Consider the following 23,739-nt stretch of genomic DNA (forward strand, 5'->3'; position numbering starts at 1 on the left):
AAAAATGGTCAAAAAAATACAGAGTTCAGAAACATGCCCATGCCACTATGGTTTTCCAAAAAGAGAACACAATTGAGTGGGAGGATGCCTCAAATGATGCCGCAATTAATGACATAAGCAGGATGAGCACAGTAAAAATAAAATGAAATAAAAAATACCAGACAACTTGTCATATCTGCAATGCATTGTGAGCTTATAGATTGGCTATATCGGTCATAAGATGAAGTTTAAATTGGGTTTAACTGTGAAAACCCGATACAGTCGAGGGCTTCGAGAGGACAAGAATCCTCTTGCAAGCAAGAGACCAGCCACGGATGAAACAAGGAAAAAATGCCACTGTCATCATATATACTAGCTTGCGGCAAGATAAACAATTAAAACTGCAGTATTAAATAACATATGCAACTCCTTTGAACACTGTTTCAGAGACTAATCTATTAATCTATTTATCTATGAATTTGTACAGATGTAAAATCTGTAGTCTTTGGCCACCAGATGGCGTTCTGGTCTTTTTTAGCGTTGTTTAAAGACATGCCCCTTAAGCCACGCCCCTTTAGCCTGGTGGGGTATTCACCTTATTCCTGGCCTTCTCCATGGTGCCGCCATTGCCTCTTACAGGGAGCGCCATTGAGTCTTTCTCTGTGTGCTGCTTCATTCTGTTCACTTCCTCCCTAGTAGGCTACTGCAGGTGTAATGCAGGTAATCAGTGTGTTGCCAGATTTAGCAAAACAAACAAACGCCAGGTCTATGAAAACCCAAAGCCCAAAAAACAACAACTCAGTTTTACCACCATCGGCTATTTGAAAATAGCAAATCAACAAGCTCACAATGTATCACATCACAACACCTTGTGAGCTTGTAGATCCGTTTCCAATTGTATAAAATTAGAATACACTCTTATTTTGAAAGCCTCCCAGTTGTAGGAGGAAATCTGATTCTATTAAAGCCATTTGACAAGCAAAACAATGGACCTGGATTAAACACAAGAATTTGGCAAAACGTCATATATACGATAAGAAAGCCACGTGCTTGGGATTTACACAATGTAACACTTTGTTACTCTTTCGACCTCAGCTCCATGGCAGCAGGTGAGTCTAATTATCTCATCTTGTTAACTTACAGTAGCCTAAACTTGTGCTCAGATGAAAACAATGAAAACAAACTGTCTGCCGTTTGTAGCTGTCTTAATGGATGATATTGATTTTAAATGCTCAATATTCATATGGCTCTGTTGCACTTGACAATGTAACGTGACATGCTTGAAAATGTAGGCTATATTTTGTCATAAAGACAAGACATTAAAATCACGAATCTGATTCGACCCAATCTGGGAACCCATCTTATCCCATAACCCATTTGTTCGTTCTTTTTCCTTTATCTGTCTTGAGAAATTAGATTCAACCTAATAAATTCTGCTTCGGGTACAGCACTAACTTTTGGGGAGAACTTTTGGGCCCAGACAGAAATACATTCCAATGAATTTTCCATTGATTTCTGTCTGGACCAGAGCTCCATTCTCAACATAAGTTAGTCAGCGTTACAATAGCTACTGTGCTGCTGTAGGCTACACATGTAAAGAACAAAACAGACCTATAATGGCAATAATTTAACATGGCAAAAGGGATAAAATTTGCTTTCTGTGTGTGCGTTTGCGCTATCGTGCACACCGCTTGGGGGGCCCATGGTGATTTTGTGCACAGGGCCGATTTTCACTTCTATCCGTACATGCTTTAACAGCTATGACTGTACCCGTACGTTTGCATTTCTGTCTAGTAGAGTATTAAATCAATCAATCAAAAAGCTTGTCATTGTCAAAAGAGAGACAGAAAGTTGATCCTAACAACTAATCACATCGAATTTGTCCTGTAAAAACTTTCACCCAAGTGTGCACATGGTGGAGGGAGACAGAACTGACATTGGCAGCAAGCACTCCTTTGGAAGCCTTCAAACATCGTCCATGTCCACCTCTTTTTGATTTGAATGTGCTGGGTCTGCCAGACCATCTGAGGAAACGTGCCGAGGAGGATCCCTTTCAATGGAATCCCTTGATGCTTTGATGCTTCAATATACCTGGGGCCAATAAGACAAAGCGAGGTGGAGAGATTACTGATGCAACAAGTCGGAGCTTACATTTGGATGATGTTCGTCCGGGCACAGAAGAAAAGTCAGAATCTCTTGGCCTGTGAGGAAGAAGACCTTTCACACTTTCACACACTACCTTGTGTTTATGGCAAAGTAACCATCTTCACTCGTGTGGTGTTGCCGGGATTGTTGTCTGACAACAAACACATTTGTCTCCTTTGCTTGAGTGTGAGGTATGCGTTTTTCCCTTGAAATGTTGCCACAATAGAACTTTGTCCAATCCAAGTCCCTCAAGAACAAAAGTTGTTTTGGTCATTTGACCTTTATGGATGAAAACATACAAGTAGGCAAGCCAGTCAAAACTTTAATTGTGATCAAAATGAAGACAGCATTTTAACCTCACACGTCACACCATATTTCGCTCATTACTCCCATTTGGTCCACCTTTTTGATTTTGTTTCAACTTGAAAATCTCCACCAGGAGGCGTGCTCCAATAATATTAATAAACCTGTCATCCTGTTTGTTTGAGTTCAAGGAGTTACAGAGTGGCGGAATAAATGCAACCATTTATCGAAGCAGCATTGGATGGCAAAGGGCAGTGGTGTAATAGGAAAATCTTATGTGAGAACGCTGTTTTAATGACATCATTACAAAGGATGCCGTGCACGCAACCACTCACACGCGTGTGCACACACTCAAAAGTAGTCTTAAATGATCACCAGACTACTTAGTGTATATTCACTTTAGTTACTGTATAACAAAAAACATTATCATTAGCATTGATGTTTGCAACATTGCTTCATATAACGACACACAAAGCATGCCAATTATTAACAATGGCAAACACACAGTTTCCGCTAACAAATTCACACTGAATGCATATGTCAAGTATGTATGTTTACATCCGGAAATATCTCAGAGTTAAAGGGGAAGGCATAGAATTGCCATTGCTCATTAATCAACATCATATAATTGGTTTACATAAATATTACCAGTCATTTTGATTACATGTAATGCAAAGTTTTAAGTTTAGTTTGCAATCCCTAAAACACACCAAGCACAGTAAGCGGCACTGCGCCGATGACAATAACGTCTTATCAAATGTTACTCAGTTTGACTTATTCATTTAAACTCAAGCCAAAGCAGCAGGCTTAAATGTAATTCATTAAAGGCCTGCGCTTCTCAGCTATAGATTCCCCATTATTCTTGATAAACTCCCTGAATCAGGGGCATGCATACGTGTTGTGGTCTCTCTGTGCCTCTGTGTCTTTGCCTGTGTGGTACACACAGAGCGGTGTGTCTGTCTCTGTCTCTGTGATGAATTGTTAAAGTGGTGGCACATTATGCAGGCTCAGACTGGCCCTTGCTAGTACAATAGATCTATGCTATATTCCGGGCGGACAGCTTGCAGCCGATTGGCTAGTGCCACGCTGTAGTATCCCATAGCCTGGAGGGATGGTAGGTCTGAGATTATGAATGTACAAAAATGAAATATCATAGTTGTCGTTGAATGATTTGAAAGAAAAATTGGGGTGCAGATACTTCCTTGGCTACTGGCAGAGTGTACAAAGATTTGGAAGCTTATCGGTCCCGCGGTTTGCAAGGTTAGCCGCGCACACAGACACACCCACAGGGGCGAAAACATAATCTCTATGTCCACGGCCTTCAGCCTGGCAGTGATATAATAAGATTTAACTGTGCAACAAAGACACCCCTTCTGCTTTCATAAAAAAAAGAAGAAGCTGAAGAGAGAACAGAGTGGAAAAGGAGGATGTCTGTCTGTTGCAATAGAGTGTATAATGGTTGTGTGCATGTGCTTTTAGCATGTGCACCCTCTGTTTCAACCTTCCCCAGAGCGAGTATGGAGTTTAGGGCAGCATGCCTCAGGCCTTGGACACGTGAGTGATTAGATAAAGCAGGGAGGCCAAACGGTGAGAACTGTAGCCACGTTCATATTCCATTGACCTCTCAGAGACCATATATTAGGATGCAGCTTTTATTCACAGAGGCAAATTCAAAGACGACGGCTGTTGTAAATGGCAACATACTGTTAATGTTGTTTAGAACATTGGTCTATATTTCATGTTGAGTTTAAAAAAAGGACAAAAAAACTTCCTTTTTAACCAAACTTGTTCTTAGCTGTACTGGTTTTATCTTTAGGCTTCATGCCTCTGTGTTGTTTTTAATTAACTTATTTTTCCAGTTGGGTTGTTTTTATGCCAATGTTTTCACTCTGAACTAGTCTGTAGCACTTTGAGATTTGCTTCAGATGTAAAGAAGAGCATTACAAATCAAATACATTATTATTATTGTTATTATTATTACTATTTTGGAACGAGGAGTTGGGAGTTGGGAATGCATGCCCCACCCGGTATGCGATACCCATTGTACCCATTTTCAGAGTACCCATTGAGCCTGTCTGTCTGTCTGTCCCTGTTATGCCCATACATGGAGATTTCTGGATCTGTCTGTCATTATGTCCCTTTTATGTCCATATTACCATACGATATCTGTATCTGTCTGTCCATGTCCCTTTATCATACTGTATATGGAGATGCCCACATTTGGGTATATTGGTCAGGTCTGCAGTTCCAGACAACCGGATCTATGCCATATGGACAGTTCGGTTGGATTGGACAACCACTACTCGACTGACTTGACACTGGGCACCGCATTCCCTTGGGTCCTCTGCGATACGAGCACAGAGTTTGAAGTTGGTCGGTTTGTTCTCGAAATGCGACAGATACACTCACAGCAGGCACGTGCGCACGCAGATATTTTGCACAATTATAGTTGGATCATTATTGTTGTTGTTGTTGTTATTATTATATCACATACCCAGCTTTTATTTGCCCTGGGGAGTGAGTGAACTGACAGAATGATAAGCTTCTATATGTAACCCCCAGAGCTGATATGGCAGCTGGCCAATTATCGCAAGCTAAAGATGTATAACCTCTAGGGGTTATGTGGCAACTGAACAATAAACAGCTAAAGTGGTAAGGCAGGCTGTACTTGTGCCACGAGTGGTATCACAAGGTTGGATTGGCAACTGTCCGGAATCAACAGTCCCAATATGATGGTTTCAGGTTCAAATGTCGGATGTGTCTCTGTACAGACACTCACAGACACACCCACACATGCACACTCACTCAGTCCCATGATACGGTCTTAGGGGGCTCCCAGACCGCACCGAATCGGGGCCGAATCGGTGTCGGGAAGCGTCGTATATAGTCGGCCAGTCGGTTAGGGGTCCGTCGGGGGTCCGTCGGGACCTTTTCGGCCGACCCAGGGCCGACCGGACATGTCCAGTCGGGCTAGCCAACGGGCTAGCCGACTGGCCGACTGGAGTAGCCATGTGGCAGAGAAGTAGTGTCAACAAACATGCAGCGTGCTATCTATCAGTGTTGCCAGATTATGTGAGAGAAACAAGCGACCATGTATATGAAAACCTACATTCACTGTTTCTCATTGTCACTCCCAGAGAGAGAGATTGATTGATTTGACCTACTTTTGCGCTGTGGTGATGTAATTAATTGGGAGCAGGTGTGTAAGATTCCAATAGTATAAACATTTTAATTGGCTTTCATATACTCTTAATTTTTTTTTTTTCAAATTAGATTTGGCCTTATAGATCGAAATGTGCTCAGTTTTTGGCTATTTTCTGGGTGCTAATTTCAATAAATGAATTAATGTATTTAATTTTGATTATTCGAATAACCGTTTTCAAAAATGTTGTGTACATGTCAGCAGTGGTGGAAAAAGTACTCAAATGTTGAGTAAAAGTATCAAATTATTTATATCAAGTTATTTTTTTTAGACACCAGACAGTCCCCTGTTCGTTTGTCAACAATGATCTAAATGGGAAGTTTATTTCAGCAGCTAGAATGTGACTGGCTGTCGGGTGGAAATCTTGTATGTTCCTTTTCTATTATTATTTAAAAACAATTTAAAATCGTGAAAATAGCCAATCTACAAGCTGTAATTATTAATAATTAAGAAATACTATATTTTAAAGAGTGAAAAATCAACTAAAGTCATTATTAGTGCAAGTTCAAAAATAGCAGATCTACAAGCTCAGAACGCGTGCATCGCAACACGTTGTGAGCTTGTAGATCTGCTATTTTCAAATAGCTTATAGGTATAAAATAGGGCTAAAGTGGTTAATGTATGTTTTATAATGATTTATATCTGCAAATGAACTAGTAACTAAACATTTCAAATAATTGTTGTGGAGTAAAAGTATAGACAATTGGAAATACTCCAGTAAAGTAAAAGTACCTCAAAATTGTACTGAAGTACAGTACTTGAGTAAATGTACTTGTTACTTTACACCACTGCACATCAGTGAAGAAAAAAAGAAAAAACGCTGGGAACATCCATTTACAAGTGACTTTGCAGGGAAACAAGCCCAAAGTCGCTTATAATAAAGCAGACCTGGCTGCCCTATACCCTAGGCTGAAAGCAATGTCTCAAGAACAGCAGAGGGGGCGCTGTTTTTCCTTTTTATTTGTAAATGGGTTCCCACATTGGGCTGGGCATTAGCATTTCAATGGCAAGTCGGCTGACAGACTAAATGCCAACTTTTGCCAACCAAATACCAGTCTGTTGCAGTCTGAAGTAGTCTGAAATAGTCAGAACCAGTCTGTTTGGTCTGTAAGGGGCTTTAGATGCATGCAACAGTGCAGAAACATACGTGTTGCAGATTAAAACTAATTGCAAGATTCCCACAGAAAGATAGACAGATACTGTAGATAGATAGATAGATAGATAGATAGGTAGGTAGGTAGGTAGGTAGGTAGGTAGGTGGACGGACGGACGGACGGATGGACGGACGGACGGACGGGTTTGTCTGTCTGTCTATGTCTATATGTCAGACAGACAGACAGACAGACAGACAGACAGACAGACAGACAGACAGACAGACAGACAGACAGACAGACAGACAGACAGACAGACAGATAGATAGATAGATAGATAGATAGATAGATAGATAGATAGATAGATAGATAGATAGATAGATAGATAGATAGGAACATCTGTAAATGTGGACCACACTCCCTTTTGGGGAAATAATTGACAAAGGTCTAACCATAAAAATGTTATTTCCCTGAATTCCAGCCAAAGTACTCCCATGCTCCAATGCCCACAGGAAAGCACCATCTGTGCAGCATTCAATTAATGCTTTTCCGTTTTCATTCTTAGGTAAATGTGTTCTTGATGAGCAGTTTTTGTTTCATTATCTGCCTTAATGATTCAAATGCTTTGTCATACACTTTCATTGACATATTTTCAGGTGATTGTTGTTTTGGTTCTCGAGTGGAAAATGCATAAAACATAACGACGCTGTGTGTGAAATGGCTGCATAGATAAGTGAGGGTGTTATTGTGTCAAGTTATGGAACTGAGCTCTTTTCCCTCATCAACTGAAAAAGATTACCTCAATAGGAATCACAGTATTTTCCAATCCTCGTTCTTTTAATGTGCAAATGTTTCCTTGCAGATTACGTTCCTCTAAGGTCGCTACATCCCATTTAATCCCTTTACCTTAATCTTTGGCAGATGTTTGTTTAGTCATTCGCAGCGATTTCTGTCTCATGGAAACCATAATTGTGCTTTTTGAGCGGGTAAACAAGTGCCTCAATTAGCAAAATCATAAGTGAGTTAATGTTGGGACTAATCGTGGATCATAACTCAGACTGAATCATGCACTGCATGTGTTGTATCTATGTGTTTGTCATTGCAAGACACTGTACCTGTATTTCAATGCCTGGGTGAATTTGCATGGACAGGCCTTCCGTCGCATCTTAGATGGGAGGGTGTGATCGGACACCTCCAGTGAATAATCTTCCCATTACTTATCATGATGAACTTTGACGTGTCATGCACATATAAATAAGGGACTGTGGTGAAGCAATCCAATTAAGGCCAAGACCAGAAGTCTCATTAGTGCAAATGACACTCTGACAGTATTCAACCTTGAATATAAATGGCCCTGGCAAATCAGCCATTACAGGTGATCCTACGTACCCGGTCTTGAATAAGGATTAAGGCAACTGTATGAGATTTCAGGAGAGAAATCAAGTTGTTCCTCAATGTCAATAGGCATGAAAAGATCTCTTAATCTCTATGATAGGAAAAAAAATCTCTATGAATTTGAGTCTACATGGCAGCTACATTTGTTTGTTGTGTTGCACTCATAATACTTTGCACCTGGGTGAGCTCAGGACACCAGAGATGCTTGTTTTTAACACTTTTTAGGCTACAGACTTTTCTGTACACAAAGCAGTCCCTATGGCTCTGGCCTATTGTTCAACTACGTCACCTTGCTAAACTTTCCGCACCACGCACCAGCGATGGTAAAAGCACAATAGAGTTTACACCGGCTCCGTTGAAGGATCAGCAAAAATGTAGCTCTATAAAAAAGGCTTCACAGCGCAGCCTTCGCTTTCACAACAAAACCACTTTCAGAAGTTCAATGTAGAATGCAGGAGCCTTTAAGATCCTTCACTTTTCACTGACCTTGACATTTTTAATGACCTCTTTTTTATTGAGTTGTCATGTGGTGGAGAGGAAAGGTCCTCACGGATCAAAAAAGGAAGAGAGAAATGATGCAATAAAGATGCAACCTGTCAGAGAAGACCCTCTGAGGTATTAGCATGCTTGATGCTCCCTGCGGCCATTTTAGACTAGCTGGGGCCAGGCCTAGTGCCCAGTACTATAAAGGTTCCCCCGGTAGAGCTGGAGAACTGCACTTTCAGTCTGAAACTTTCAGAAAGATTCCGGCTTTAGGGTTGGGGTTGGCACTATGCCTGATTTATACATGGTTGAGCGCCGTGTCGAGCACCGAAATTAACCGAACACAATGTGTTGTGATGCAATGCATTTTGAGCTTGTATGACACCAGCGCACAACTAAGTATAAATTGCCTTAGGGTTAGAGTTGAGGTTGGGGTTAGGGCTGTCAGTTCTCCTCTATAATCCCATACGAATTGGTAAATTGGTCTCAAAACAGGCCAAACTGATTTGCACCCTGACGTGACGTCACGTCAGGGTACAATCCCTCCCGTTTTTCAGTTCCAACCCCCAAAAAAAAGAAAACATTTTTTTTCTTTTTTCTTCTTCTTCTTCTTCTTCTTATTTTTGTTTTACTTTTTCACAGAACCAGGAGATAACATGCATACAAACTGTCTCAATAGCGCCCCGTGCCAAACAGGACAATGTGGTATTGCAGGTGAAAGTGCTTTATAAGCCAGAGAGAAGTTAGTTTGAATGAGTATATCTGAGGCTTGATTTAGACTCAAACCTTTTGAAAAACGTTTGAGGGACATAAACAATATGATATTAAATAGTATTATTATTTTTTAAATTCATGGTGTAGATCCTTTAAAGCATCTCCCCCTCCTATCTATCTCAGCGCAACAAGTGAACACACATCGGTATGTTTCGCACATTTGCTCAATGCTGCAACTGCTGCCCAAAATATCTGATCTCCAATCAAAAAACAGTCGCTGCGTGACACGTTGTATGCTTGTAGATCAGCGAATGAAAATAGACACTTCACAGATTATAGAGAACTTTGAATTATAACAATCGCTTTAGAATTGACTGAGTACAGCTTAATTAAACTACCGATGTCCTTACAACCAAACGTTTATTTTTGCACTTAAGATGTAGTCTGACCATGTCTTAGCGGTATGCGGTGAGGTGCAAAATAGCAGATACCGCATTGCGCCCTCCCATGAATAAAATATGCTGGCTAGTCTTATTCCTTACGTTTTTGCGTTCAGTGTAACTTGCATAATGGGGATTGCGCATAAGATGGTGGCGTTATCACTCAATTACGACATAAGATGCGGAGTTAAGACGCACATAATAGGGTCCATTGGGTGGTGAGGCAGCGACAACGTTCTTAACTTTCTGTGTACAGTGCATGCACTCAATCTTTATTGTTGATCATGTGTGACATGATGAAAGCATTTGTTTTTGCATTGGTAGGTCAGGAAATATTCAGGAAATATAAAAATCAAATATATATTTTTTAAACTACATTCAAATGGCAATTTTAGCATTCGAATGTTATTAATTTTGTTCACATTCGAATTATTTTTGAATACCGAAATTCGTTCTGACAGTACTAGTTGGGGTTAGGGTTAGAATAGGTTCTAGTAATGTGGTCTAGTAATCTCCGTCTCTGCAGAATCCTCCTACTCAGTATGCCACTGTGCCAGGATGGAGTTACATAGTATTACAGGCCCATTTGGTTCCATTTGTACAGTCTCTGAGTTAAATTGACGATGAGGATTTTATTGTTTACATCACAGGGCAGACATTGATGGTCAAAAAAGTAACAGACTAATGCCAAATCTTTAAATGCTATTTCTCCCTATGCTCTTTTGCATTTATGAGACCTGCCTCTGCAAAGCACTATTGAATTTCCCCAGATTAATGTCACAGTGCACACCTTGTGGTTTGTTCAAAAGCACAATAATAAATGTCTAACTAAAATTAATACCAGTTCCCAGGCTCTCATCTAACCATCTAGCCATGCCCCCGGATATTTGTCCTCACTGGCAAAACCTGCTGCTCATATGAATTTTCCACCTGGGTCAGGGATCAGATATACTTGCCAATGATGAACTGAGACGTCCCATAACAGAAGATGACGAGCAGTATTGCAGTTCCAGAAAACGCTCTTACTAATACTCTGTACCTTAATTACAGTAACAGATCACACTGATGACAGAGACAGCAACACTTAGGCTACACAGAATCCTCCATGGTGGCAATTATTATTAACAACAACACTACAGGCAATCTGAACAAACACAAACAAGATAATTACAGTGTGCATTCTGTGCTAGAAAGAAGGAGCAAATTGGAGCTCTGTCTCCAAGAGCTAAACTCTCCTTTTGATTGACTGGGAGATTGTTTACAACTACTGTGATTTAACTGGATAATTTATTTATGGAGCTTGAAAAAGAGGGGTGCACCTGTTGAAAGTGTTGATCTGCATGATGGCCATAGCCTCTTAGTTGGCAGGGTTATTTTTATTGGCATTATGGAATTTGACAAGCCTCTTACTTCTGTTCTGCTCCCAGAGTGTTATACTACATATCGATTGTGTTCATGTTTCTTAGCATTGTAATACCTTTTGTATTGTGATGCTGCTGTTCAAAACATAAAGTTAGCTCTCAAACTGCTTCTTGCCACAACTCAAATGCCAATTCATGCATCCAAGTCCAGGCTGGCCTGCATGGTCCCATGTCACACTAGACTTTGTAAAGAAGATCTATGTGATATTTCATCCACAACACATTCAAATGTTGTGAGCGTCTGTCCTTATCAAGGTCGGACACTTCAAGGACAGTATTGATTGAGAAACCCCAACATCCAGCCCAGCTGGACTCAACCCTGTTGTGAGTGGTTTCTGCATGTTAACAACAGATTTTATTCATTTTACCAGTCAGTGGTTCTCAATTCCAGCAGTATTTGCAGAAGCAAAAACATGACTACTTACAGTAAGCACTATTTAAAAAAATGGTGAAAATAGCCTACAGTATCTACAAGCTCACAACGTGTCACATTGCAATGCATTATGAGCTTGTAGATCTGCTATTTTTGCTACTTTTGAAATATATTATATTATAAATATATATTGTGTATGTTTGCCTATAATTTCATGGACAAAATATTAGGTTTAAAGTTATTAATTCATTTATGGTTGCAGACAAGAAAACACATCTACTTGTGTCAGATGTTACATAGATGACCATGGATTGAGATGCACTCTGCACCAATTTAAAAATCCGATTTATCTGAAAAAAAAATAGGAAAAACGTTCTGAGGGGGAGAGGAGAAAATATGCAATTAGAGGTTAAATGCAAATGCTAGGGGGAGGCAACTGCCATTCTTAGGACCCCAAATGACGCTCCTGGTCCTGGGGACAAACAACTGTGAGGTTTTCGTTCTGACTTTCTACTCAGGGATTAAGTTAAACCTGGGGATACATGAACACATTTTTCTTTTCTTTTTCTTCTTTTTTTCTTTTTTAAGGCAAAGACAAAAAGAAACTTCAGTAGTAGGCCTACAGTTACCCAGGACTCCAATACTCCACTCCAGTATTAAACCATTGCGCTAACAGACCATGCTCAGCTCATTTTTGCAATCCACCAATCAGCTGTATGCACCTGGTATTAATTATGGTCATTAGAAGCTTTCACTTCTCTGGATTGGAACCCTTTCTCAACTTTATTACACAAAAAAACTATGGTAAAACATTTTCCCCATCATTCTGTCACATCTCTTATTTTCACTGTAGTGTCTGCTGCTGTATTCAGTTGCTTCTTTTCTATCCTGTTCTTTCTTCCTTTCATCATTTTGAAAAATGTGCATTTTCGCCACAATCCTTCTAATAGAACCCACGGCAAGGGCCATGGAGTGGCACTCAGCGTTGTGAGGGCTTTGTACCGGATCTCACAGCACACCAGTAATCCAACCGGGTCCACACTTGGTACAAATATTGCTTAGTCAGTACTCTGGCAAGGACCTAAGCTGCTTTCAACACCTTCAATGTACTTACACGTTGTACAATTTGTATAAAACCTTTATATACAGTACAACTTCAGTATTGCATCACATTTTTGCCCACTAAGCCCGACCTACTGCACAAGCGCAACTTCTTTTTCATGTAGTTTCCATTTGCCTTACAGGTCAGGAGTACAACACAGTTTGTATTACCTTCCCAGACCCTAAGAAAGCCTCAGGAAAGCTTAAGGGAGGGCGGGCCGGCAGGGCAGGCGGGTGGACCTCTGACTGACAGATACAGAGATCTCCATACATTATATGGGCATATCGGATTGGCAGTGCGACATAGGTGTGACTAGTATTTCATATGATTTTAAATACATTTTGCTTAGTTTATTATATAGCCTAGCATTTTGAGGGAAAGAGCTCTAGCTCCGTTTTTGTTTATCTGTGTTAATTCAGGTTTATTCCTTTATCAGTAGGCTACAGTTATTTATGACAGTGCCATTTTTTGTAGTCAATGGTCATGTTGTGTTAGTCAGATATTTAATTATGTGTAGGCCTATATGTTCTGATTTGTGTTTATGATTGGGGATACTGATGTGTGTTCATATCATTTGAAATATTTAATTATGTGTAGGCCTATAATATTCTTGTTTAGTGTACATGATTGGGGATGCTGTGTGTTAATATTATATATGCTGCCAACTAGTGTAATATATAGAGACAGAGTTTTGGACTGAAAGAGACTACAGATTCCTCCAATTAATGTGTGCTATTGCAGTAGCTCTCAAACTTTTTCATGACAAGGACCACCAAATGAATATGTATTTGACCCCATCTGAAAATATTTTGTGCCATGGATCCCAAATATTCCAAAACGTTCACATTTATTTTGAAAATATTTTCAAATAGCTGATGTATATAGGGGTTTATAGTGGCTAGCTGATTTTGATGCTATATTAACACATTTTCCTGGGGACCCCCTGGAACCCCTTGGTCTCAAGGATCCTTGGGGGTCCCCGGGACCCCAATCTGAGAATCACTGTGCTATTGACTGTGATTTACAGGTCAGTCAGCAAACACTGACTGAGGTGAGCTGTGTTGGTTCTTTATCAAGCCACAGGTTATTCATCCTTTTTAATATTTTCTGCTGATCTGTGACGCATTAACTGTATTCACATGCAATTAAGGACATGGTGTCACAAAGCAAAGGCACTGGTAGTAGGTACTAGATTCTGCTGGGAACAGGGTGCAATCCCCTGCTGATTGTCTCACCTTTGCCCTGTTTACATGAAAATGTTAGCACTCAATTTATTGTCACATCAAGTAAACAAATTCACAATTTCACTGAAACTCACTACTGTTGACAACTAGAGTGTAAAGAGGCTGATGGCACCTGTGTTCAATCAGCTCACCCAAAACCCACTTCTTATGTTTTCTGGTAAACACACGTTTACAACTTCACTGGAGATGCTGATGGTGCTGGTGTGTTATAATATCTGAATGCACTTGAAGTTATAATGCATAAAGCAGATAGCTCTGTGATTACACCTTTAGCACATTGCAACCACACCGTGGTTACATGTTTTATGCATTGTGCACTGAATGGAGGGTTTTTATGCTGCTGTCAATCTTTAAAAAATACTTCCCTTGTGTTTCTTTCAAATCATATCCCACACAGCCCACCCCTCCACCTGCTCAGAGGTGTCAGACTGGATGGTATAGTAGAAGTAATTTTTCAGGAAATGGAAAAAAGTATATAATGTTCCATCGCTGAGATTTCAGCAAGCAATGATCTATAAGAATGTAATTGCTGCTTCTTCTTCTCTAGGCTAATTGCCATTGGGGCCACAACAGCACATCATCTGTTTCCATCTGGTTCTATGCCTCTGGAGATGATTTGCTGGGGTGAAGCGCAGCACCTACCATCAGCTCCCAGTACTTTCCACACCCAAGCCACACTACTGGCGGTGCCCGGGATTGAACCCATGACCTTGTGGTTCAAAGGCCAGTGCTTTAACAGAAACACATGGCTTCTGAATATATCCCATGATATATCACATGCAAACCATATGCAAAATATGCACGGGCGAGACATAGAAGGCGATAGCCCTTGTTTGTTTACAAAAAGACATGTCCCTTATTGTTGGGAATCAATCAATGACACACATTTTACAAAATCAAACAGCTCATACATATCCTATTATACAGGTTGTTAACCACTTAAACCCTAGAGTAGTAAACTGGACCTGAGTTGTCTCTTACTGTCTTACTGTCTCTTACTTGGACCGCTTTTTTCCATCTGCACCAAATCTCTTCGCGAAAAATAGCCGATCTACTCTACAAGCTAAATCGGGTCATTTTGGATAATGTTCCCCCCACAATATCGGTGCCAGGTTTTTGTATAATGTATTATACAAAAACTGTACATAAAGTGAGATTTTATCTTTTTCTGAGGCGGCCCTTGTTTTTCTTGGAAAAAAGGGACGCCCGGCCGGATGTCCCCCCTTATTAGAATTTCAGGTAGTTGGCAACCTTAACCGTAGAAGAGGTGCAAGCACAGGTTTCCTCATTACACTTAAGTGGAAAGTTCTTGTCTGTCCTGCTGCTTGCTTGTCTATTTCATCCTACAGTATCTGTTCCAACTCTCTACCATCCAGGCCATCATACTGACAACCTTGGTCTTGGCTGTGCTGTGCTACCGTACTGTATATGTTGATCCTGGTTGCTCACTGCTGCAGCTTGCCTATTTCTTCATCTGCCCAAGTCGCCAATCTCCCCTTGCCCCCGAAAGGCATAGCGGCCTTCTCACAACAATCAAGAAAGCAAAGTCTCTCCTCGTTTACTGCAAAAGACTTGAAAACAAATCTCCCCGGGTTACACACCTCACACCTGTCATCATTAATTCTCTCAAGAACGTCCATTTCAAGGTTATGACCAGGGAAGACAACCATTATAGTCAGCCATTATCTTGTCTGTGGCTCCAGCAACAGTTACATCAGTGCGGCTATTTTCAGTTTCACAGTTTTTTCAGTTTCTCACAGTGTCATGTAATGAATAGGAAACAGTGGGATATCACATTAGAATGCATCTTCCGTTTTCCTAATAACAAAATTGCTGTACATGTTGAAAATGTTGACACAGCTAATGCTGATACTATATTAAGCTTATCAATCACTTGACTTTGACTGACTGTAGTGGTGAGATTGACCAATGTCTCAGCTTGACAAAATGTCGACCTGACAAAGACCAAATTAGTAAATGTTTGCATAACAAATGTTTCGGAGCAGCATGCTGTTGTGAAGATCTTGCCTTAATTCAATCAGTTGACCATCACTATGGTGTATGTGTACCTGTAGCATTACGTGAATCAACAAAGTCCAATTAATTAGTCCTTTTGGCTCAAAAACAAGTAGAAATAGTGCTCCTCGGAGCACATGTCTCAGCCATGTCAGGTAGGTTATTGTGGGCCAGCAATGTTTGGAAATTGCCAATCAGGATGGAATATGAAGAATCGGACGGATCCATCTTGATCACTTTACTATAGAGATAAGTTGTGGGGGTAATATAAAAAAAATGTAAAAACATCGGCCTCCTGGTGGCACTATAATAGGGAAATGTTAAAAGGGTGTCATTTGTTCCTCAACGTAGTGCAAATGTGCGTGCAAAGTTTCACCACAATCCGGCGCTGCGTTCATGATTTGCGGAATTTCGTTAAAAACGGTTCCCTCCTGCAAACTTTAGATGTCAATCTTAGCCAATCAGGTTGGGAAATGAAAAATCAAACAGATCCGTCTCGATTACACGAGTATAGAGATCATGTGTACCGATTTGTGCGAAATTTTGATAAAATCTGAAGGAGTAATATTAAAAAAAAATGTTTTACATAAGTCAGCCTCCTGGTGGCGCTATAAAAGGCAGATATGAAAAATGCAGGGCAAAGGTTTTGGCCTCTAGCCCCTAGAGGCCAAAAGCTTTGCCCTGCATTTTTCATATCTAGAGTCTAGGGAATGTGCATATAAAGATGTACACAAATCGGTGCAGTTATAGGTAAAAACACGAATCTGCCTGTTATAGCGCCACCTTGATGCTTGAAAAAGTTCAAGTGGCATTTCTTCCTCGGCCTAGTGGGAATGTGTGTACAAAATGTCACGGAAGCACACTGCGTTCATGATTTGAGGCATTTTGTTCAAAATCTTAACCAATCAGGATGGAATATGAAAAATCCGAAAGACACGTTTCGTTTAATGATTATAGAGATACTGTGCACCAATTTGCATAATGTTTGGACAAAATCTGTAGGAGTATTGTCAAAAATTGGCCTCCTGGTGGCGCTATAACAGGCCCATGTGTAACCTGGACCAAGTTTGGTCCAGGTAGTGTGTGTGGACAGTTTCGCTGCCATCAAGCCAACAGTGCCAGAGATTAGCTGTCCACAGACAGAATGATGGACGGACGGATGGACGGATGGATGGATGGGCAGACGGACAGACCGACAGGGTGCAAAACATAGTCTCGGCCATGCCTTTCAGCTTGGCGGAGACAATAATAACATATATATTTGGCTCTGAAAGTAGGTATAGTAAAAGGTAATAAGTATCACTGTATTTAGTGTTGAACCTGTTGGAGGTAAAATGGGTCTAATTCAAATAAGCTTTGGTAATTGAGGGTGACCATTTAGTGTTCCAATAAATGGTAATAAATAGTTTAGCTATACCCACACTCAGCCACCCACTGTCCTAGGCATGGTTTCTATCTGACCTCCTACACTAATTTAACAGCTTTACAAATCGGTCTATAATAGACTTCAATTATGGAAATGAGAAAGTTTGAGTTACAGTTTAAAGAGTTAGCAGCAAGTGCTACCCATCACTGCTCCACACAGGTGTTAATACTCGATGGCAAACAGAGCGATTAAATCATCTCCTGACAAGTCATTGAAGTGACGCATGATATGCTAAAAAGTGCTGAGGACACTTATCTTGACGTACTTTTCCAAATAACAAATTTTAGCGTCTTCTACCTCGTTGATTAAAACACCTGTCACTGTCAGCATGTAACCATGTTCCTGCTCAATTTTTTAAAAAGGGCTGTTTCCACTGAGATCAACTGTGAGTCTTTCAACGTGTTTGAGAAGCAAAGTGGAGCTCATTAGCGGGGAACACTTGCTGAGGTGGTGGAATTTTAACATGTCAGCTTTCCTGGTGCTGTATCTCCAGCCTGACTTCCGAATTAGGATCAGAAGACACTTTATTACCAGTTAATGGGTACAGTTGAGGAATTTGCCTTGGCACGTGCTGCAATGAAAACCCAAGATAAAATATTGTACTGACCGGCGGATTTCTGCTCTGAAGGAAGAGCCATTACAGTGGCTTTCGATAGGAAGACTATATTTTATTTATAACTCACACACCAAACCAAAAAGGGAAAAGGAAGAGGGGTTGCTCACTCCAATTATCCATGTCAGTCATGGTGGATGCAATACAGACCCGATCTGAGGGGTTCCACGGTCCCCAGTAACCCACTCACTGAACACAAAGTCCGATGATGTCCCATAGGCTTCTCCAGGGCCCAGAGGCTCTGATGGCCCCATGTGAGGGTTGTCCGGTGGAGAGTGTCTCTTCTTCCCAGATGAGTTGAACGCTTACACCTGTGCCTCCAAAGCAATGTTCTCCCTCACACATCAGTACTCAGCCACCTGAGCCCCTTACAACACAGCTGGACATCGATAATAGCGAGGCTGGCCCACTGAGAATAATATGTCTTACTGTCTTTATACAATGCTGCTACTCCGGACCATTCGGGGCACCAACAGGCTTAAAATCCAACCCGAGAACCGGTTGAGAACTACATAGTCTTCCAGCTCTTGGCACAAGCTGAGTGGGTTCCGGTGTTTGGAGGCCCATCTCTATTGTAATGGAGCAGATGGAACCCCCCTTGGTTGGCATGCCATCGTCAAGGCTTGATAATGAGGAAGGCTGACCGGTTAGCAGCGGATGCCGCATACTCTTTTAGCAACTTTCTAGGAAGCTCCAGGTTTGGCAGAATGTAGTTAGATGCAGCGTCATCACCATCTGCCAGCCAATCTAGCTGTTTAATCGACCTTGAAATGCACTGGTGGTGACTTCTGGCCAGTAGGCAAGGTCAAGTCAAATCCAGTATTTTTTATGGGCTGTTGGATGTGTCTACGTTAATTTGATATTTTGTAGTAGGTGACGTTAAAGCAGCAGTCCATAGCCTTATTTTCACTGGTAGAGTATGTTAATACAATATAACTAACACAACTGCAGTGGTTGTAGTTGGTCTACCTGCTTTTATTGAGAATCCTCTGGTCGGGTAGGACCACTACTGTTTGACAAGTGGTATTGCATCTTCTTCCCAAACAGGTTTTCTGTGTTAGCTCAGCAGTAGAAATCTTGGCTTCAGATCCCGGATAGGACATGAAAGTTACATATTGCAGCATTAACAAAATATGTGTTGGCTGATTTACGGCATTGGGTTGGAGTGATTACTTAAGGTCCAGTAAACAAGCAGCTACTGTGTTCTTGTAGTGTAGGCCTTAGCTCTCCAGCGTCACATTTGATAATGTTTGGAAAGAATGTGCGGCCAGCCACACACAACAGGGAGGCCCTGAATTTAGATATAGGCTAGTTCAGTGTCTCTACAGGAGGCTATTTTTCTCTGAGATCACCCTTAAGCTCATGCAGCATACAATCATTAATATGATAGTGGGCCGAGTCTCTGAAAACCTCTGAGCAGCCTTCGAGAAAATCCAATTATGATCTCTGATTCTACTCCAGAAACAGATTACCTATCTCACTAATGACATTTTTCCTTCCCATTCATGCCCTCTCTAAATGAGACGATTGAGAGACTGAGTGGGTGTCTCAGATGTGCAGCGACGACGATGATGATGATGATGACCATCTATTCCTTACAAGTCTATCAGATGGACAGCTCATACTAAATGGCTTCCTGGGGATTCCTAGATGAGATTAATTTGATAAGGATTATTCGAAGAGTGAGGTTCAAAGTAGAGAAGAGAGAGATTTTTTTCCACCTGCATTTTTAACTGAAATGAAATGAGGAACAAGAGGCAGTCTTGGTGACAGCAGCAGGGCCCTTCATCAACTGAAACAGATGGGGCCAATGTTTGCTCGTTCTGTGTGGGTCTACTCTCTACAGATATAAAACAGACTCAAACCACAGGTGAACTTAAACATGCAGTAAATTGCATTTTCTAAGAAAATAATATATTGTGAAATAAAAATGGTACATACTGTACAGTATATTATTAATGGTGCAGCTGATAATTGTCAGTGCAACTGATAATTTGTTTTTATCAGTGCAACTGACAACAAGACTCTAGTCTTCCTCAATAGTGACGCCTTGAGTCACTGCTGTTTATCATAATTAAAATGCTACTGCACAAAGGCCATTTTGGCATAAGACTGGTACAGTACTTTAAGAAAGGTCACAGGGTCGCGCAAATCAGTGAGGTTCATCCGCTGGGGTTCATGAAGGTGCACAGTAAATTCTATGGTAATCCATAGTTTTCAAAATATTTTGTCTGGGACCTAAGTGAGTCAGAATCCGTGTTTTGCAACAATGAGAAAAAATTGCGAAATGGAGGAAAATCTTTTCAGGTGGAAATGGGGGTGGCCTTTTTTCGAAGTTGCATAATGAACCAAGGAATCCAGGGGAAATGATTTTTGATTGTATGACTTACAGTTCAAGAGTCATTGGCCAAAACGTGAGTCGACCTGTTATAGCGCCACCATGAAGCCGATTTGAAAACTATTTCTGCGTGGCATTTCTTCCTTGGCCAAATGGGAATGTGTGTGCACAACAATCGGACACACACACACACACACACACACACACACACACACACACACACACACACACACACCGGGAATAAAGGAGAGGACCAAACACGCAGCCCTGAAGGGATCCGGTGTTCAGGGTCTGATGTGATGTTGTTCATTCTCACCAACTGGCGGCGGCCAGACAGGAAGTCCGGAAGTCCAGCTGCACATGGCCTCTGAGCTTTGTGTCGAGTCTGGCAGAAGACTAGTGTTATATGCAGAGCTATGGTCCACAAAAAGCATTTACAAGCATTAGTTCTTCCTCTCATCCAGGTGAGAGAGGGCGTTGTGAAGAGCCATGGCAATTGCATCGTTGGTGGATCTATTTTGGCGATATGCAAATTGCCATGGGTCCAGCTAGGCAGTCAACGCAGAACAAATAATAGTCTCTCAACAACCTTTCAAAGCATTTACTGGCAGACAGACATTACCATTCTTAGATGCCCACAACTTTCAGGGCTAAAAAGCTTGGCTGCACACATTGATCTTCATTTAGTTGTATTTTGGCTGTCAGCCTTTCCATGTGGAAACGTATGTGTTATTGTTTGGTATATTGTCCATGTTGAATAGATTGATAAAATACTTCAGGAAGAGAATCTCAGTAATGTAGGCTAGACTAACCACTTCAAGTTATAACTTGATATAAACAGCAACTAGAAAAGTGCGCTCAGCGCAGGTCTCCGCCAGGCTGGGTTGCCGACCCAGGCCTACCCTGTGTCAAGTCGCTGGGAGCAGCTGTCAGGACACGAGGAAGCTCCAGTACGACAGATGGTGCAACTGTGCCTGTTTGTGGCACACCGTATTGGCAGAAGTGAAAGCACATTTCAGCAACAGTGATATTTGTAGCATCTGTAGAACCGCCTATTGGTGGAAGTGAAATTACTTTCGGCTCAGCATTGTTTATGATTTGCAGTAGCCTATTTTTTTGCTACACGCCCACAAACCTTGGAAGTCAACCGTAGCCAATGGGAATGGAATATGAAAAATACTGATACATGGGAGTAATAGCAAAAAGTGTGTTGAAGAAGGGCCAAGGAATCCAGGAGGAAAACTAATTTGAGTGTACAGCACAACCCACGATTCAAGAGTTATAGGCAAAACATGAAGCAGGCTGACATAATGCCACCATGTGGCCGATTTGATAAATTAGGGGTGGAGGCTCTTCCTTGGCCTATTGGGAATGTGCGTGCAAAGTGCCATGACGACTGGACGCTGCGTTCATAAATTGTGGCATTTCGTGCAAAACGGACCCCCCTCCACAAACTATGAAAGCTAATCGTAGCCAATGAGAATGGATAATGATAAATCTGACAGATACATCTTGATCACTCCATAGATAATATGTGCTGATTTGAAAGAGGTTTGGACAAAATCTGTAGCATAAAGTGTGTTTTGAAGAGAACGCAAAATAGCGGCCTAGGGCTGTCCGTCCTGGCCGAGATGATGAAACAGAAGACTACTGTTAACACTAGGGGCTGGTATACCTACAGGGCTTGAAGACAGAACAGGCTCATGTACTAAACAAAATAAACAATGTTTTTTACATATATATTAATAAACAGGGATAAAAAGGGAGTAATTTACCAGGTTGCAACAAGGGCAGTAATTATGATAGTTTTCAGGATAAGGTGACCAAATTCCTTGAACTGTGTAATAGACCTACTAGTTGCACCACCTCACACTAAGTTCAAACTTAGCCTAGTTATAGCTTAAATGGTTTTTAAAAAGCCATAGAAAAGTAAATATTTCCAAACTAGAGGCATAAGCACAGTATAAGGTAATTACTATTCTTACAAAGGGGCAAAACATTGTCTTAGTAAGAACACTGCAACCATAATAACACATTGGTTGAACATTTACCCCATACTTCAGCCTTACAAGCAGCTTACTTCTGATCTGCATACAGGGTTACAAACCCCTTTAAAACAATATTTAGTTTATTAAGTACACCATTTTAAAACTCTGAAAGATAGCCATTAACCAATAAACCCTCTGCCATTTGAATTTATACTAAGCTTGCTACCCAGGGCTGATACAGCTGTCACTGTCAGCAACCTCACTACCTCAGCATGTCCATCATGGACTAAAATAATCCGCTAAATAAGGTTGCTGTGCATGGTGCGGAAGAATTCACGGCTGAGGAGAGACTAGAGTTCATCCAGGTGCAAAGGAACCAAAACAAAAAGTGATTTTTGAAAAAAAGTGAAACAACAACCTTCAACTTTTCACTGACTGGCTGTGTACCAACAATGATGAGGCCTGCCAGTCAGCGCCCTACACACACTGTCAAGAAATCCCAGTGGGACGACCAGTTCAATTACCAGGGCAGTCCGTTGTGTACAGGAATCTATTAACCACATGAACCCTAGCGTTCCTATTCTGGGGTGAACATTCAACGAAAATAACTACTAATCTACAGGCTCAGGTGTTGTGTGGTGAGTGGTGACGTGTTGTGAGCTTGTGGATCTGCTATTTTTGGTGAAGAGACTTGGTGTAGAGGGAAATGCTGGAGGGTCTAGTATAGACCCCTGGGGGACCCCGGTCAACTATGTAGGGTTTAAGTGGTTAAATCAAAGTGTTGATAAAATGTTATTTTCTTGTTGTCTTGTGAATAAACAGGGCTATGATATGTGAAAAACAAATTGTCACTCAGCATGTGTGTCGTTGCCATTATGGTATCCAACCAATGGCTGACATATCAGCTGGGCAATGCTTGGACATTTATCCCTTCCCCATTCTTGTTCCTGGCCAATTGTATCTTTAATACATCTGCATACGTCTGCTATTATCTTGCAAGCCATTATCCAGCAGAAATATTTTAAACTAGAAAAAGTGCTCCTCGGAGCACAGGTCTCCGCCAGGTCAGGTACGTTATTGTGGCCTCCTGGTGGCGCTATAATAGGCCAATGTGAAAAGGGTGCCATTTATTCTTAGGCCTTTCACGGCAATCGAACACTGCATTCATGATTTGATGCATTTTGTTCCAAAATGTTTTGTTTTGCTAAATTAGACCTGCTGGTGGCGCTATAATAGGCCAATGTGAAAAGGGTGGCAGTTCTTCCTCGGCCTAGTGGGAATGTGCGTGTGAAATTTCCCGGAAATCGCAAGCTGCGTGCATAGTTTGGGGCATTTTGTTCAAAATGGACCAATCCTGCAAACTTTGGAAGTCAACCTTAGCCAATCAGGATAGAATATGGGAAATCTGATCCGTGTTGATCACATGACTATAGAGATACTGTGTACCGATTTGCATGACGTTTGGA

The sequence above is a fragment of the Gymnoscopelus microlampas genome, assembly GCF_963454915.1.
Source record: "Gymnoscopelus microlampas genome assembly, chromosome: 7".
NCBI classification, from domain to species: Eukaryota; Metazoa; Chordata; class Actinopteri; order Myctophiformes; family Myctophidae; genus Gymnoscopelus; species Gymnoscopelus microlampas.